This window comes from Falco biarmicus, chromosome 1 (assembly GCF_023638135.1).
Source record: "Falco biarmicus isolate bFalBia1 chromosome 1, bFalBia1.pri, whole genome shotgun sequence".
NCBI lineage: Eukaryota > Metazoa > Chordata > Aves > Falconiformes > Falconidae > Falco > Falco biarmicus.
In genome coordinates this window covers 84,930,638-84,944,563 of record NC_079288.1, presented here as the reverse complement: position 1 = coordinate 84,944,563, position 13,926 = coordinate 84,930,638, and the positions used below count along the sequence as shown (strand labels likewise).

Below are 13,926 nucleotides of genomic sequence, written 5' to 3'. Positions count from 1 at the left end.
TTATAAATTGAAGCGTTTGATTTTTTTTCTTGTGATAAGAACTGTGGGCAGAAATATTCTAACTGAATTTCTTCGTGTTTTTCTTGTGTCACTTCCTAAACATTACTATTTTACTTTAAAGCACTGTCTTATTACCTGTTTCCCTTGGCCCCAAGTATTACTGCTTCACTGTTTTAATATCCCTCAGCATTTTAAAAAAGACAAGATGGACTACAAAGATCTTCCTTTCTTGTTCTGCCTCTTGGGTATCTATTAAAGCTGTCACGGTGTCAGAGCTCTCATATTGAAGGGCAGAAGAAGGACCGCATGAAGATTTTGGCCCCTAGGGATGCTGCAAATATTGCTGTTCTTTTTCATTTAAAGCTCTTTACCAGCTCTGTGTGGGGTCTTGTCATATCTCAGTGAAAGGCACTAAAAGGCAGAAACGCATACTCTATAAATCAAAGAGAGTGCGATCACAGCCTTTTCAGTGGAGATGGTCCATAGTCTGATTGATGAAGTGTGATTTAGTCTATTTTCAGGTGACTAGGTGGCTTTGAGGCAACAGGTATAGGATGCGGACCATTCCATCTTCTGGTTAGCAGCATGTATTGGGGATTGATCAGTAGCGATAGATAGATATTCCTCCCTGATGTCTCAGTGATGCTCTTTCTATCAATGCATAGGAGAGTTGAATGAAATTCTGGGAGGATGAAAGTCTTGGTTACAAAGTTACCAAAACTTTCACTAATGACAGCTTCCCTTCCTGTCAGAGAGAAAAATAAGGATGAAGAATAGAAAGCTTGGCTCCCTGACAGGTGCTAGCTTTTCTAGCTTTGAATAATGTGTGCAAGGAATTTTATTACTACTGCTTATTCCTTTAGTAAATCAATGAAGTCTCCAAATCTATCCTTTGTAAGACCAAGAATTTGTCTGTCAAATTTAGCTTCCTTAACAAACTTTGATCTCTCTGGTAGGAAAGGAAGAGCAAGTAAGTCAATCTCTAATGTTTCACTGGGAAAACTTTATAGGAATTGCTGCTGTTAAAGACAATTTGAGTTTTTTTCTTTCCAGAAGCAAATGCTTTGAGGTAAAATTTAATTTAGATCCTAAGCACATCCTTTGCTGATGAGTTTACAGAATTGTCTTTGCACATAATTGTGCTTCATAATGCAGGAGGCTAATTTTTGCACAGAATTGGTAAAATGTAATGACCAACTATACAATGCCCCTACTCTCGCTTCAATGATACAAAAGTATTTTTGTGGCATAGAGAGGGAAAATATTTTTTTAAGTGATGGAAGGATTTAGAAAAGGAAATCAGAATTGGTATCATTCAGTAATTCTGGTGAATTAGAGACCGTGCTCAGCACTGAGGGGGTATTGTGGATGTCAGTGGCTTACTTTAAATCCAAAGAAATTTGCTCTCTAAATTTATTTTACAAGATGAACAAATTAGCAGCTGGCTGACATGTATGGGGAAGGAGTTTGTAGAGGGAATTATATTCAAAATGACATAAACTGTTGTGGTAATTAACCTGGAATCTGTCTGTGCCAAATCTAATAACAATTTTTTGTCCATGCAACCCCAGGATGTGAATTTGCCTGAATAACTGAACACTGGGAGAATAAATAGCCTAATTTTATATTTACTGAGCTAATTCCCCTGTTAAATAATTTTATAGGCTTCTATGATTTTAAAAAAAATTAAAATGTCTAAAGTGCACAGATTCCTGCATTTTACAGCTTTGCCTTAAATATGTATTCAGTCAATTGCAGTGTTTGTTTTAACTGCACACTGTTTACATGTACATAAATTAAAGTAAAATATTATAAGGCCTAGGTTTCAGCTGACTTAATTTAGTGTGTAATATGAAAACTTTCAAAGCAAATATCTAGGCAACTTCCTCCAATATATGCTAATTTAAATGTGCTAAACCTTCGTAAGAGTTCTGCAAACAGGAAGTTACTTTACAATAAGGCAGGCTTAAAAATTGTGCTGTTTTCTGTTTGCAAGCATAGCGTGTGTTACTGACTCAAAGCAAAACCAGTAACTAGTATATTTATACCCATATAGCATACTGGAAAGGGGTGAGCAATACTTTAATGATTTAAGATCATATGTAGGCATAAAACATTTTTTCAGTATAATTAAGATGGCTATGTAACATTCCCAAATTTTTGGTATTTGCCAGGCTGATTTCTTTTAAAAGTTGAATTAAAACTTTGTGGGTTGGTTCTTACCTTCTTTTTCTATATGAGAAGTGAGGGAGAGCTGTGAAATGCACCATCTGTTAGCAAACCATGTCAGCTGGCAGATAGATGCTTATCACCCTGCCCTCTCTCACTGCAGTTTTAGGCTGGTATAACACCATTGACTCAAAATGAATTACTTTTGATTTAATTTTGCTTAAGCAAAATAAGTCACAATGATAGTGCACAGCATTCTAAAGGACTCTTCGTGTTGATTTGAAGTACAGCCCTTTTAAACTTTGGCCTCAGTTCATTTGAATTGTCAACAAAAACGCTCAATAGCTCTTGGGCCGAGTATAGTGGTTGGAGGCAAAACTAGGACTGCCTTAACACCATGGACTTTCTGTTTCTGGGACAATTGCATCTCAAAGACATTAAACATGATTCTGTTCAGTCATAATGCTTTGGATTTTTACCAGTCCCATCTGAGTGTCTCAAAGCAAACATGATGGTGTACCCTTGTAAAACTGAAAACAGAAGCAAATATTGTCATTGCTTCCCTTCTGGAAATGAGAATACTGAGCCACACTCCAGGCAGAAAAGACCTATAGAATCGTGATGAGTTTCAAACACTACATCCTCCTTCAAGACTCAGTTAATTTTCAAGACCAGCATTTCTGTCTTCCATTCTATATTCCAGTTTTCACTCTGGATGGCCAAATAAAAATAAATTAAAAAAACAGGAGAAAGTTCACTGTAGTTAAGAAGTACAGTTGGAAAAAAATAGTTGGAAAAAATCTTGCAGTAACAGTAGGAGGCTACCCCACTCAAGTTGTGCAAAATATGCGAGTAGGTCTATGGTGTAAAGAAAATGAGTATTTTATTATTCAGTAAGATTTTACTTGAATTATGGAGAATTTTTGACTATTTATCTCCATTGCTATATGGAGAGTAATTCATCTAGCCAAGTGTAAACATCTATATCTGAGATGTTCACTCCAGGCTTCCTCTATAATTAGTAGTGATCAATGGCCATTTATAGAGAGTGGGATATTCTTGTTTCAGGTAGATGCTGACAACTGGTTAGATTTAGTAACATCTTAAAAAAATTACAGAGACATGGGCAGGTGAATTAAACCATGTATTCAGACAAGCATAGAGTCAGGGGGTTTAGCTCTGGGGGTCTTTTGATGGTTTATATTGATATATAAGTGACGTAAACTTTCTATGAATTTTGCTGTTGGAGAAAGGAAACTGCCTATTTTTTCCTGGACATAAATATGTAAATTGGTTTTTTATCTATATAAAGTAGATCTCTTGGGGCCCCAATCTCATTAGTTTCTGTAGGCTGGAGAGACTGATGTGTTTGTAGTATGTGGTTTTCCCACATTTGACACTTCTGGGAATCAAAAGAGAAGAATTAAGGAAATCAATGTCAAAAATGTTCATTAAGTTTGTTGGAATTCTTGGACTGTTGGGTCAAATCCTAGGACAAATATTTTGTAGTTGTTGAGCATCTCTGCCCAGATTCACTGTACTGTCTTTAGGATTGTAACGCAATTTAAGATCTCTAAATATAATTTAAAAGGTGAGGTACTCTGGCCCATCTCCATAGAAAAGGAACCCATGGAAGATCTCTAGTGCTCCATGGTTCGTGGTCTTCTCCACCAAGCACAGAAGGAGCCTGGAATGCACCAAGGTCCAGCACCTGGAATTAGGTAGGATGAGTGCAGGAAAAACTTCTTTCATAGAAATGGAAACTGAAAACCTTGCCTAGGTCACTGAACACACTGTCTCAATGTTTTTTATGAGCAGCCATATTTTTCTTTCCTGCATTCCTAGAAAAACTGTTCAGTTACAGACATCTGAAAAAAATGCTTCTGGGGATCCTAGTGCCACCAGCTATGAACAGTTCTTGGATCCTGACTAATATTAAAAAAACAATTAGTCACATTTTTCTGATGCCAAGTAAAGGCAGACAAGTCTATAGATAATCATGACTAACATACAATATTTAAGTAAGAACATTGTAAAAGCCAGTGCAGAAATTTTTCATTTCACCACTCTTATAAATAACAGCTGAGTTTATACTTTCATCTCCCTTCCATAAATTCTGGATTAGAGGGAAGATTTGGACATGTGGTAGAATTAATTTGGTTTTGTGTAGGGAAGATGTCCTGAGGTGAAAAGCACAGAAACCATTTGGGTTATGTGAATCATTGAGGCTATAAGTACTGCATTTCTTGTTCAGAGAAAATACTATCTAAAATACTGAATCACAAAAGAAAATGGAGACCAAGTAAGTTTCTTAACATGAATATTTTCTGAAGATAGTACTACAGGACTTAACCAACTTGAGTGAGCTATTAAATATTTGTCAATAATTGGCGATATTTTTTCCTCCCCTCTACAGTTACTCACTTTTTCCCTTTGGATAAGGCACTTGTTCTTGTAATAGTGAAAATGAGATTGCCAACTTCATCTACACTATACTTTTAGGTACATTTGCACATATACAGACAAGAAGGCTAAGGGAAAATAGTTATCTACATCTACCTAACAGGAAGATCTAGAAAAGCCAGATCCAGACTTGCCAGATGTGTCAGGTGTCAGGAAAAGGGGCAACAAACACAAGTTTTAACATGGGAAATTCCAGTTAGATAGAAGGAAAAAAGCTTTACCTTGAGGGTAGTTAAATTCAAGTGTGGAGGTCTCTAGTCCAGAGATGTGGGAGACTATCTATCCTTACACATACTCTGAATTTGGGCAAAATCCTGTATAGTCTCATCCAATTCAATTTGTTTTGAACAGGGCATTGGACTAGGTGACCTCAAAAGTTTCTTTTCATCCTAAAGTATTCTATGATTATATGAATACTCACATATTAAAACCTGAATAATAAAAATGAGCTTTCACAATTGAGAGCAAGATTTTACTCGTTCCAATTTATTCTTAATTTGCTGTTATCTTTGCTTGTTCTTTCCTTGTGAACTGCAACAGCCTTTACAATTGTTTCTGTTTTGTTCTGGTTTCATTTGTTTACAGTCTCCAGTAATTTTTACATATTTTGCTGGTTTAAAATAACATTTAGACTTAGCTAAAGTAAAAAATTTAATGAATTAATGCATTCACAAATTGTACATTCAGTAATTGACCAGGAAAAAAACCTAGTAAGAAACACTTACTGAATGTTATTTAATCATTGAGTTGGTCAAACAAATAGAACAGTGAATTGTGAATAAAATGTATTTAGAATAAAATGTTAGAATTTCCTTTACAGGTTAGTTGCCATATATTGTTAAACTAGCTCTGTCAGTGCTGGGTCTTTTCTGAAAAGCTGAAATGGGGCTCACTCTGAAAGGCTACTGTGGAGATTCAATGTTATTTCTTTATTTCATTGCACACTCTTGTAAAGTCCTGGAAAGTGGTCAGGGAATGAGAGAAAGGAACATTTTATGTGAGTTGAGTGATACTGCAAGGACCCTCAACTCCAAGGAAGTAAAAGCCTTTTAGCACCTCAGAAGTGATCAATATCTTGAATGATCAAGCCCTTTATCTGCTTCTATGAGACATAAAATATATATGAACAACAGCAGGCAAATGTTAGGAAGCAAGGAACAATTGTCCTAGTACTGTCTTCCATTCTACAAAAGGATTTTGTTTTATTCATTTTAACTCTGTTTGATGCATTGTTTCCAAGCTCTTTTCTAAGAAAAGCCAGCTATGCTTGTAGAGCAGCTATCTTCAAAGTGTCTCTGTGCTGACCTAGGCAAGCGTTACTTTACAGATATGAAGCTAGCTGAAGGAGCAAATTTGCCTCAGAATGTGACAGATCCTCACAGTTGAAGATACGGAGATAATTCACATATGGATACCATACTGACACTTTTACAAATTAAAAGAGAAGTTGGGAAAATAGCACATTTCTCAGCATTGCAATCTGAAATCCTGCATTATGCTGCTTTTCTTTTTGTTTTCATTGTGACAAAATCAGGGGGAATAGCAAGAGAAAACACATCCTCATGTAAAGAATATAGTATTTCTATGCTTTATTGGTTTTTTTTTTATCCAAAGTCTCCTGTATTTTGTCACTGAGTAGAATTTCCAGCCAACCAGACATGATTTGGACTCCCTTCAGGTAAGACTCTTAAGACATGGTTTTTATTGTTATTATACCTGTTCTCTAGACAAAGAACAAAAGGTTTGTTTCCAAAATTCAATTTGAAAGAGCACTAGGTTATTTTTGGCTTTTAAAAATTATGTCTGTCTTCAAATTACATACAAGTCAGAACTCAGTTCAGGAGGAGGGAGATCTGTAGCCCAGACTAGTTACATATCCTATATTTCCTCTTTCAGACTTAAGTGCAATTGGATAGGAAAGTGGAAATTTGTACTGAGATGCTTTTGACAAAGTCCTTTTCTATCTGTGACATCAGGTTCAGACAATGTCTTATTTTGTGTAGACTCCCGGCATATGAATCCATGTATAAAATGGTGTATACAATCCTGGCAATACACAGACAGCTTACATAAAGTTTTTAATGAATGACTTTTTTTACTGGGCCTGATACTGAGCTTTGACAGACTTCTTACTCTAATTCTCTTCAGTAAGCCTCCTGACAACATCAAAATATCTTATGTTTTGACTTAGCCTGTTCTGTCAAATATAGTTTGGACTTCATCTTTGTTGAAGATGTTTTATCTTTTCCATGAAGATTAGGTAGGAGCTTATCTTCAAATCAGTCATACAAAAATCTCTTTCCTCTTCATGATCCAAGAATTCAGATCAAACTATTCCATGGGACAGAATAATTTTAAAGTTGTAAATGTGGTTATACTAATTTTGCTACAATTAGTAATGTAACCGTGATGGCCATTACACAACCATTTTTTTGTCCATGACATTGCATCGTAGGCAACATCCTATCCTCCAGGCATTTGTTCTATGCAGAATGAGACAGATTTAGAAGAAAAAAAAAGTGAGCCATCATGGCAGAAGACTCATTCCCATGTTTGTCTATTGTAGGTTGCTGTAGAATGTGTTTCTTCCTCTACATTCAGCCTTAGCAAAGAAAATGTGTAATATAAGTACCTATAGTGCTGGCAAAGTTATAGGGTGACATCCTGTTCCCATCTATAAAACTCCTTTGACTGCGCTGACTGAAGATTTCTTCCTTGGTCTGAGGAATTCTTCCAGATGTTTGAGCATTCAGACTGATGTCAAATATCTTCCTTCAGTAACAGACTCTGAAAGTTTTGAGGCAGTGTTGTAGCATGAAAATGACTGATAAAGCAAGCTTATTTAAAAAATTCCAATGCCATATATGATTGCTTGTCCTTACAGCAGTGTTTCTGGTATACAATATGAATTGTACTGTTTTGGCATCTTTTTCCTGCTGTGCAGTGGCACATAATGAGCAGAAGAAAGACAACTGGTTCTAAGAATTATTTTATTTTGGGTCAAAATGTTTGCTCCTGTTAAATTCTGAAAAGAATGCAACAATACATTAATGAATTATTAAATATTGAGGAAATAATCTACATTATGTTTCGTATCTACAAGAAAAAAATGTAAATTTTTTGTTATAGCAGTAATGTCATATTGGATAAATAACGTATTGACTGTAAATAGAGTTGATGAATAGAAAACCTTAAGTATACATCAGAAATTCCAAAATATATTTTTCACCTTTGGAACCTACCAGGCTGGAAAGAAGCCAGTAATAATTATAGTTCACAAAAATAATTGGGTAATGTTAACTTTTAGTAGTTTCCAGTTCTTTGGGTTTTCATTTCACCATTTCAATTGTTAAAATGTGAGCTTTCAGGCTAGTTCATTAGAAGGACAAACACGGACAATGTTTAATGTCAGCCAGTCATATAAAAATGGCATTTTGATAATACCTACATCAGAAGGAAATTTAGTGATTTCCACAAGTACAACAAATCATATCAGAAACTAGAGGGATCAAAGTAAAAGAAAATAAGTGTCTGTGTCCTGCCTAAAACTCATACTAGCTATCTCACCCCTGAGCTGTGATCCTCAAACTCCAGGCTCAGAAAGCATCTACATTTCCAACATTAATGTTCCTCATGTGTGTGTTTTGCTCCAGAATATGCACACTAGTATGTTAGTTTGAACTGCTCTTGACAGCCTACCACACATAGCAAAAGCCTGAACTTCGACAAGGTTTACAGCTGGGTGCTTCACTGTTGCTAGATGACCCAGTTTCAGTATGCGATTTCAGTGCTTACATAACTTATTAGGACATTGCTGGACAGCAGAGCTGGAGCTGCCTAATATCTCCAGTGGTGTACTCGACTCTTGGGCCAAAACCAACTGCATCAGTATCCCTCAGACTATAACCTGTGAGTCAGGCTTTTTGCAAGGCTTCTTAAAGACTTGTCTACTTGTAGCTATTGATGAGAGGATAAGAGAGGACAAAGTAAAGATAAGCTGACTAAATAGGCAAATAATCATGATGTTGAAGTCCATGTTTCAGTCTCTCAACTGAGAAAGCAAAAAAACAAAAATCCTTTAAAAAATATTTATTTGTGAGCTTTCTGGCAGCCACTATGAAATGTAAGTACAGTCTCCACTAGCTGAGCATTTCTGAGTTGGTACATGGCTTACTCTTATTTTATATGCTTATGGAGAAACAAAAGCTATGCAGGGCTCCTGGTATTTCAGTGAAGTAACCTTTATGTCTTCCTACAGTAAAAAAGTGGGGGTTGTAGGTCTACTGGATACATTTGAGGGCATTTAGGTGATATTCCTTGACTTTATTATTCTGATTTTATCATAAACTTAGATTACTCCTTCAAACCTCTTCATTTAGTGAATGAAGTATAAACCCCTAATTTTAGTGATACCAGTGTTGAATTGTATTTTATGATTATATTTATATAGTGGTTTTAGTTTCGTATTTAGTATTCTCCTCAAAGCAAATTAATTGGGATATTATTTTGTCTTTTATCTTTTCTTTTAAAATAGCCTGGAATAAGTAAATCAACTGTATAAATGCACCTCTACACATTTTCTGCATTGTCTGTTTATCTTTTCTGGAGAATGCCAGTACTGGGAGTATTTTTATATGCTTTTGCTTTTTCAAACCAACATAAAGCAGTTGGTAACCTATTGACCTTGTAAATTAAACATGTGTTACAGAATAGCAATAGTGTATAGAAGACAGAAAATACCCATAGTTCGTGGTATATTTACTTGTCTACTTTCTGTTGTCCTAAGAGATGGCAGACATTGTTACAACCAAATGGGCTTGGGAATCCCTGTGGATTTCTTACCTGTAATTGAAAAAATGCAGATGAGGACAGTTATTCAGTGGATTGGCCACCTATAAAGCATAACTACCTCCAGAATGAATTAAATATTCAACATGTATAAAGGGGTAAGTTAATTGCAATCAAATGTGAAAATAAATAGCTAGGAAGAGTATAATACTGTTTTACATGGCCACAGATCCCTTTTTAACACCATTGTGACCACATTACATTCCAAATAATGACACTTTGTTATAGAATTTCAAATATATAGGATAGCTTTCTCACAATAGAGCCATATCTAGCAAAAAACTTATGTACATGTTCAAGTGACTGAAATACTGCTTCAGCCATTCCATAGTAGTGCTGATAAAGAGCAGATGTCCCCTACCATAGGGGTGAGTGCATCTGAATGGCAAATAGGCTATTCTTGCATTAGCTGTCACTAATAGTTTTATGCATGAAATTGCCACAGAAATGTAAGACCTAAGTATCGTGGATAAGATCTTTTTTCTTACATGTATCTCATATATATATATGTAAGACTGGATTTACTATTAAGCACAGCTGAGAGGAAAATGTTCTGTTGCATAAGGATGTAACCTGGGAAAATGGTATTCTTGATTCACCGTCCAGATTCATAATTGCTTCCTGTAACCTTAGTTGCTCTAGAGGCTGTTGAGTGACTTTTGGTTCACGATAATGGTGACTGCACCTGTCCACAAAAGTATGAACTTGCTTTGGAAAGGAAGAATAGCAGGGAATGCACCCAGAATTCACAGATTAATTAAGAGCCTGGCAATGCCTAAGCTATCTGCTCAAGGCACACCACAGATCAAATCTTAGCCAGGAGTATTTGAACGGTTACAGGTTCTTTTTTGTCATGTTAAATAAATTACAATTGCTCCTCCCAATCTCTATAAAGCAAACCAGACTAAACTTTATTTATCAGTAACTACTAATACTATTGTTTTGCACTCACACATTTCAAGGTCAATATGGACCGTTGTTACCATGTAAACTGTCTTCCTGCATAACTGGCGCACAGGCTCCCTGAATTAATGTGCATTATAAATGTCCAATAGTTATGCTTAGAGTGCACGTATTAAACAAAAGCATCCAATATTGATTTCATAACTTCTAGAGATAGAATCACTCTTTCAAGCGTTCTTGTGATTAATTAATATAACTGCTAAAAATTTCAGCACATTAATAACTAAAATGACCTGCTTCACCTTTCAGCCATTAAGTTTTGTTGTATCTTTGTCTAATCTGTTGGACCTGGAATATGATCAGCTTTCTGTTACTATGTACTTGCTGATTTCAATCAACTCATTTTTTAATCATTCACTTTATTAAAGGAAAAAACAGCAGACTGAATTTTTCCCACCAAAGATGTTTTTTGTTCTTGAGGTTCTTTAAAATCTGTCCAGTTACTCAGTATTGTTCTTGCATTGAGTATTCAGTATTCCATAACTGTGGACACACAATAATCTGAATATGATAATTTAACCTATTTCACCATATTCCTGCTTTTTGTATCCTCAAGGAGTAATTGCCTAGGATCCTGTATAGGATAAAGTTCCTTATTGTATGAGTAGGTATCATCTGCTATAAAGTTGGCCAAACTGAAATCTACATTTCTGACTTTTATCAGCTTATTAGATATCAATCACTTGCCCTCTGTATGGCTTATCACTTTCCAATAGTTACCTGCAAATTTCATCAGTTAAGTTATCAGTTAATCTAAATCTAAATCAGTTAAGTGACTTCCAAGTTTTTAACAGAAATATTAATACTGTAAAGTTGAAAAATGGTTTCTCCAAAAGCCCACTGGAAAAGTCACAGTTAAGCAATGATTTTTTTGTACATACTTTTGATACATATTTTTTGAAACTTAGGGAATCTGGAATCATTCTGTATGTGCCTTGACAATTTTGTAACATCAGCTGAGTTTTTAATCAAACTGTCATGTAGTACCAAGCAAAACACCTTTCAAAGGTCCAATTATATCAACAGCATTAATTTTAGTGATCCAAAGTTTAATTACATAAAAATATGATGTAGGTTACTTTGAAAATATTTTTACCCACAAAACCATTTGATTATCTTTAACTATATTTCTTTCCTCCCTTTATTTATGGAGTCTGTCATAGACATTGCATTTTATTTGGGAGTGCTGTCAGCTGAACTGGCCTATAATTTCAGGGGTCATTCTAGTTGTGCTACTCAAATATTTCCAGACTAGGAACTATCTGCAATTCTTTTGGTGTCTCCCCCACTTTTCAAGGTCTATTAAAATCAAAACCAATATATAACATTCTTAAACAACCAGCTCTTCCAAAACTACCTTTACTATGTCATGGTCGCTGGAAATAAAGATTTTTTTTCTCTGCTTCCCTTATCTTTGGTGGTATATTTATGATTATAAATATGAAGATATCACTGTAAATTATTTTTTCTCCTTTCTAAAAACTGTGGTATAATTTTTCCCCATTACAGTGAGGTAACAATTCAGGGAAAACATCTCTTTTCATTTGCTTTACTGTTAAGGAGAAAATTTTCCAGCTTTATTCTCTCCCGCTTCTTCAGCTATTTTGTATTGTAATTGCTGGTTATTTTGCTTAGATTATGTGTATATGTAAAAGAAGCAAGAAATCTTGATTGTCACAAAAATCTGGAAAATTCTGCATACGGTGCAGGAAAAATGCAGCACAGCTTATAAGCGGATCAGAACCTCCTCAAAGCCTTAAGGATTTTTGGGGGAAAAAAACCCTGAAATTATCTTCTTGGCAGATAATAGGTTCTGCTGCTCCAGTGTTCTACTCTTGCATTCACTAATTGCAAAGTTAGCTTGTAGCATTTATTTTTTTTTCCCCTGAATGATTTATGCCTTCCCTGGGTAGATGGCTGTTTTAACCTGGATAAGTGACCAGCTCCAGTGCAGTGGTTCTTAGGTTCTTTATGAATTTTGAATGTTCCCCAGCATTCACTGTTCTTGGAATTTTATGGGACAGTAATCTAAATTTCTCTCTTATGTTTAAGGGCTTTTCTTTCCTAAATGGAAGCAAACATATTTGTAAAGAGATCTAAATAGCAGAACACTATTACTTTGTGTAGGAAGTCAAAGGCTTGGTTGGCTTTTAGCACAAAAAGCTATCTTTATATTCATAATTCCCTAACCACTGCTAGGGAGTGAAGTTTGCTTTCTGTACTGTGCACTAATTTCCTAGTGGTACTTTTATTTGAAATGTTAATTTTCCTTTTATTTTTTTTTTTTGTTTCGGGTTTTTTTGTTTGTTTGTTTTGTTTTGGTTTGTTTTGTTTTTTATTATTAACATTATCTGTTTGGAAAAGTGTATATGTTTCTGTGCCCAGATTTTGTAAGGAATTAACACACTCGGGGCTTGATTCACTGCTGCTTCATTCCAGCTTTATGCCACTGTAGCTCTGCTGATTACAAAGCACAGCTTAAAACTGATGTAACACAGTGGTGTAGTAAGATCTAAATTTTAATTGAAATGCTGTTCATTCAGTTTAATTCTTCTTTACTGAGCCATAATACAAGCAAGGAGCTGGAGGCAATTAGAAAATCACTGGAAGTGCCTAGGTAGCCAAATTGGGTACATGGACTGGCTACCAGCAGATTTTGGAGAACATTCCTAGCCTAATGCTATTATGGGGGGTTTATGTCTCTTTTCTTATTCCAAGACTTGAAAGCATTTTAAAATATGAATGAATATTAAGGGCAAGGACTAAGTATCTGCATGTTAAAATGTGATTAATAATGGTGAAAATAGGAGCTCTTATCTACTACAACAGCAGAATGAAAGAGATAATTGAAATGGCATCAAAATATGTATTGTGGTTTTCTAGAAGACATCATATCAATCTGGTTCCAAGCTTGCACAAGTACATGCTTCTGCACACCTTTATTAATATAGTCCATAAAATTACTAATGTGTTTAAAGGTGTAGATTGCATCCTTTGTATGGTTTTAAGCACCTAATTTAGGTGCCTGCTCATTTCAAAATGCTTCCTTTAATCATTCCATTCCTTAATATGTGTCCCATGTAAAGCAGCTACCAGAACTCTTAAAGAAACACTGGGAAATGTGAGGCTATTAGAAACCTTCAACAAATAGAATTCACACAGGAATGTGCAGTGTAGACTTGATCCGGTCAGTTTATCCACATTGATTATGAAGTAAATATTATTTGACAGTATCACTTTCTATTCGAAATCAATCCACCAGTGTTTCAAAAAGAATCATTTAACAATGAATAATGCTTGACTGTAGATCTCTGCAGTAAATTAGAATATCCTAATTTAATAGAGTATGATCTGTTATTTGCCAACAAACATACAGATTGCCTTATAAATCATGCAGTAGTGTGGTTATAGAATAACACTATACTGAATTATAATTCATTACTCGCTATTGAATAGTCATGTTTCTGCAATATAATGTAATTT

At 35.1% G+C, this 13,926-nt stretch overlaps 1 protein-coding gene across 2 annotated transcripts in view; it reads left to right on the top strand.

Moving 5' to 3' along the window:
- CTNNA2 (catenin alpha 2) overlaps positions 1-13,926 on the top strand; it is a 515,269-nt gene that overhangs the window by 498,558 nt on the left and 2,785 nt on the right. The gene's annotated exons all lie outside the window — the stretch shown is intronic.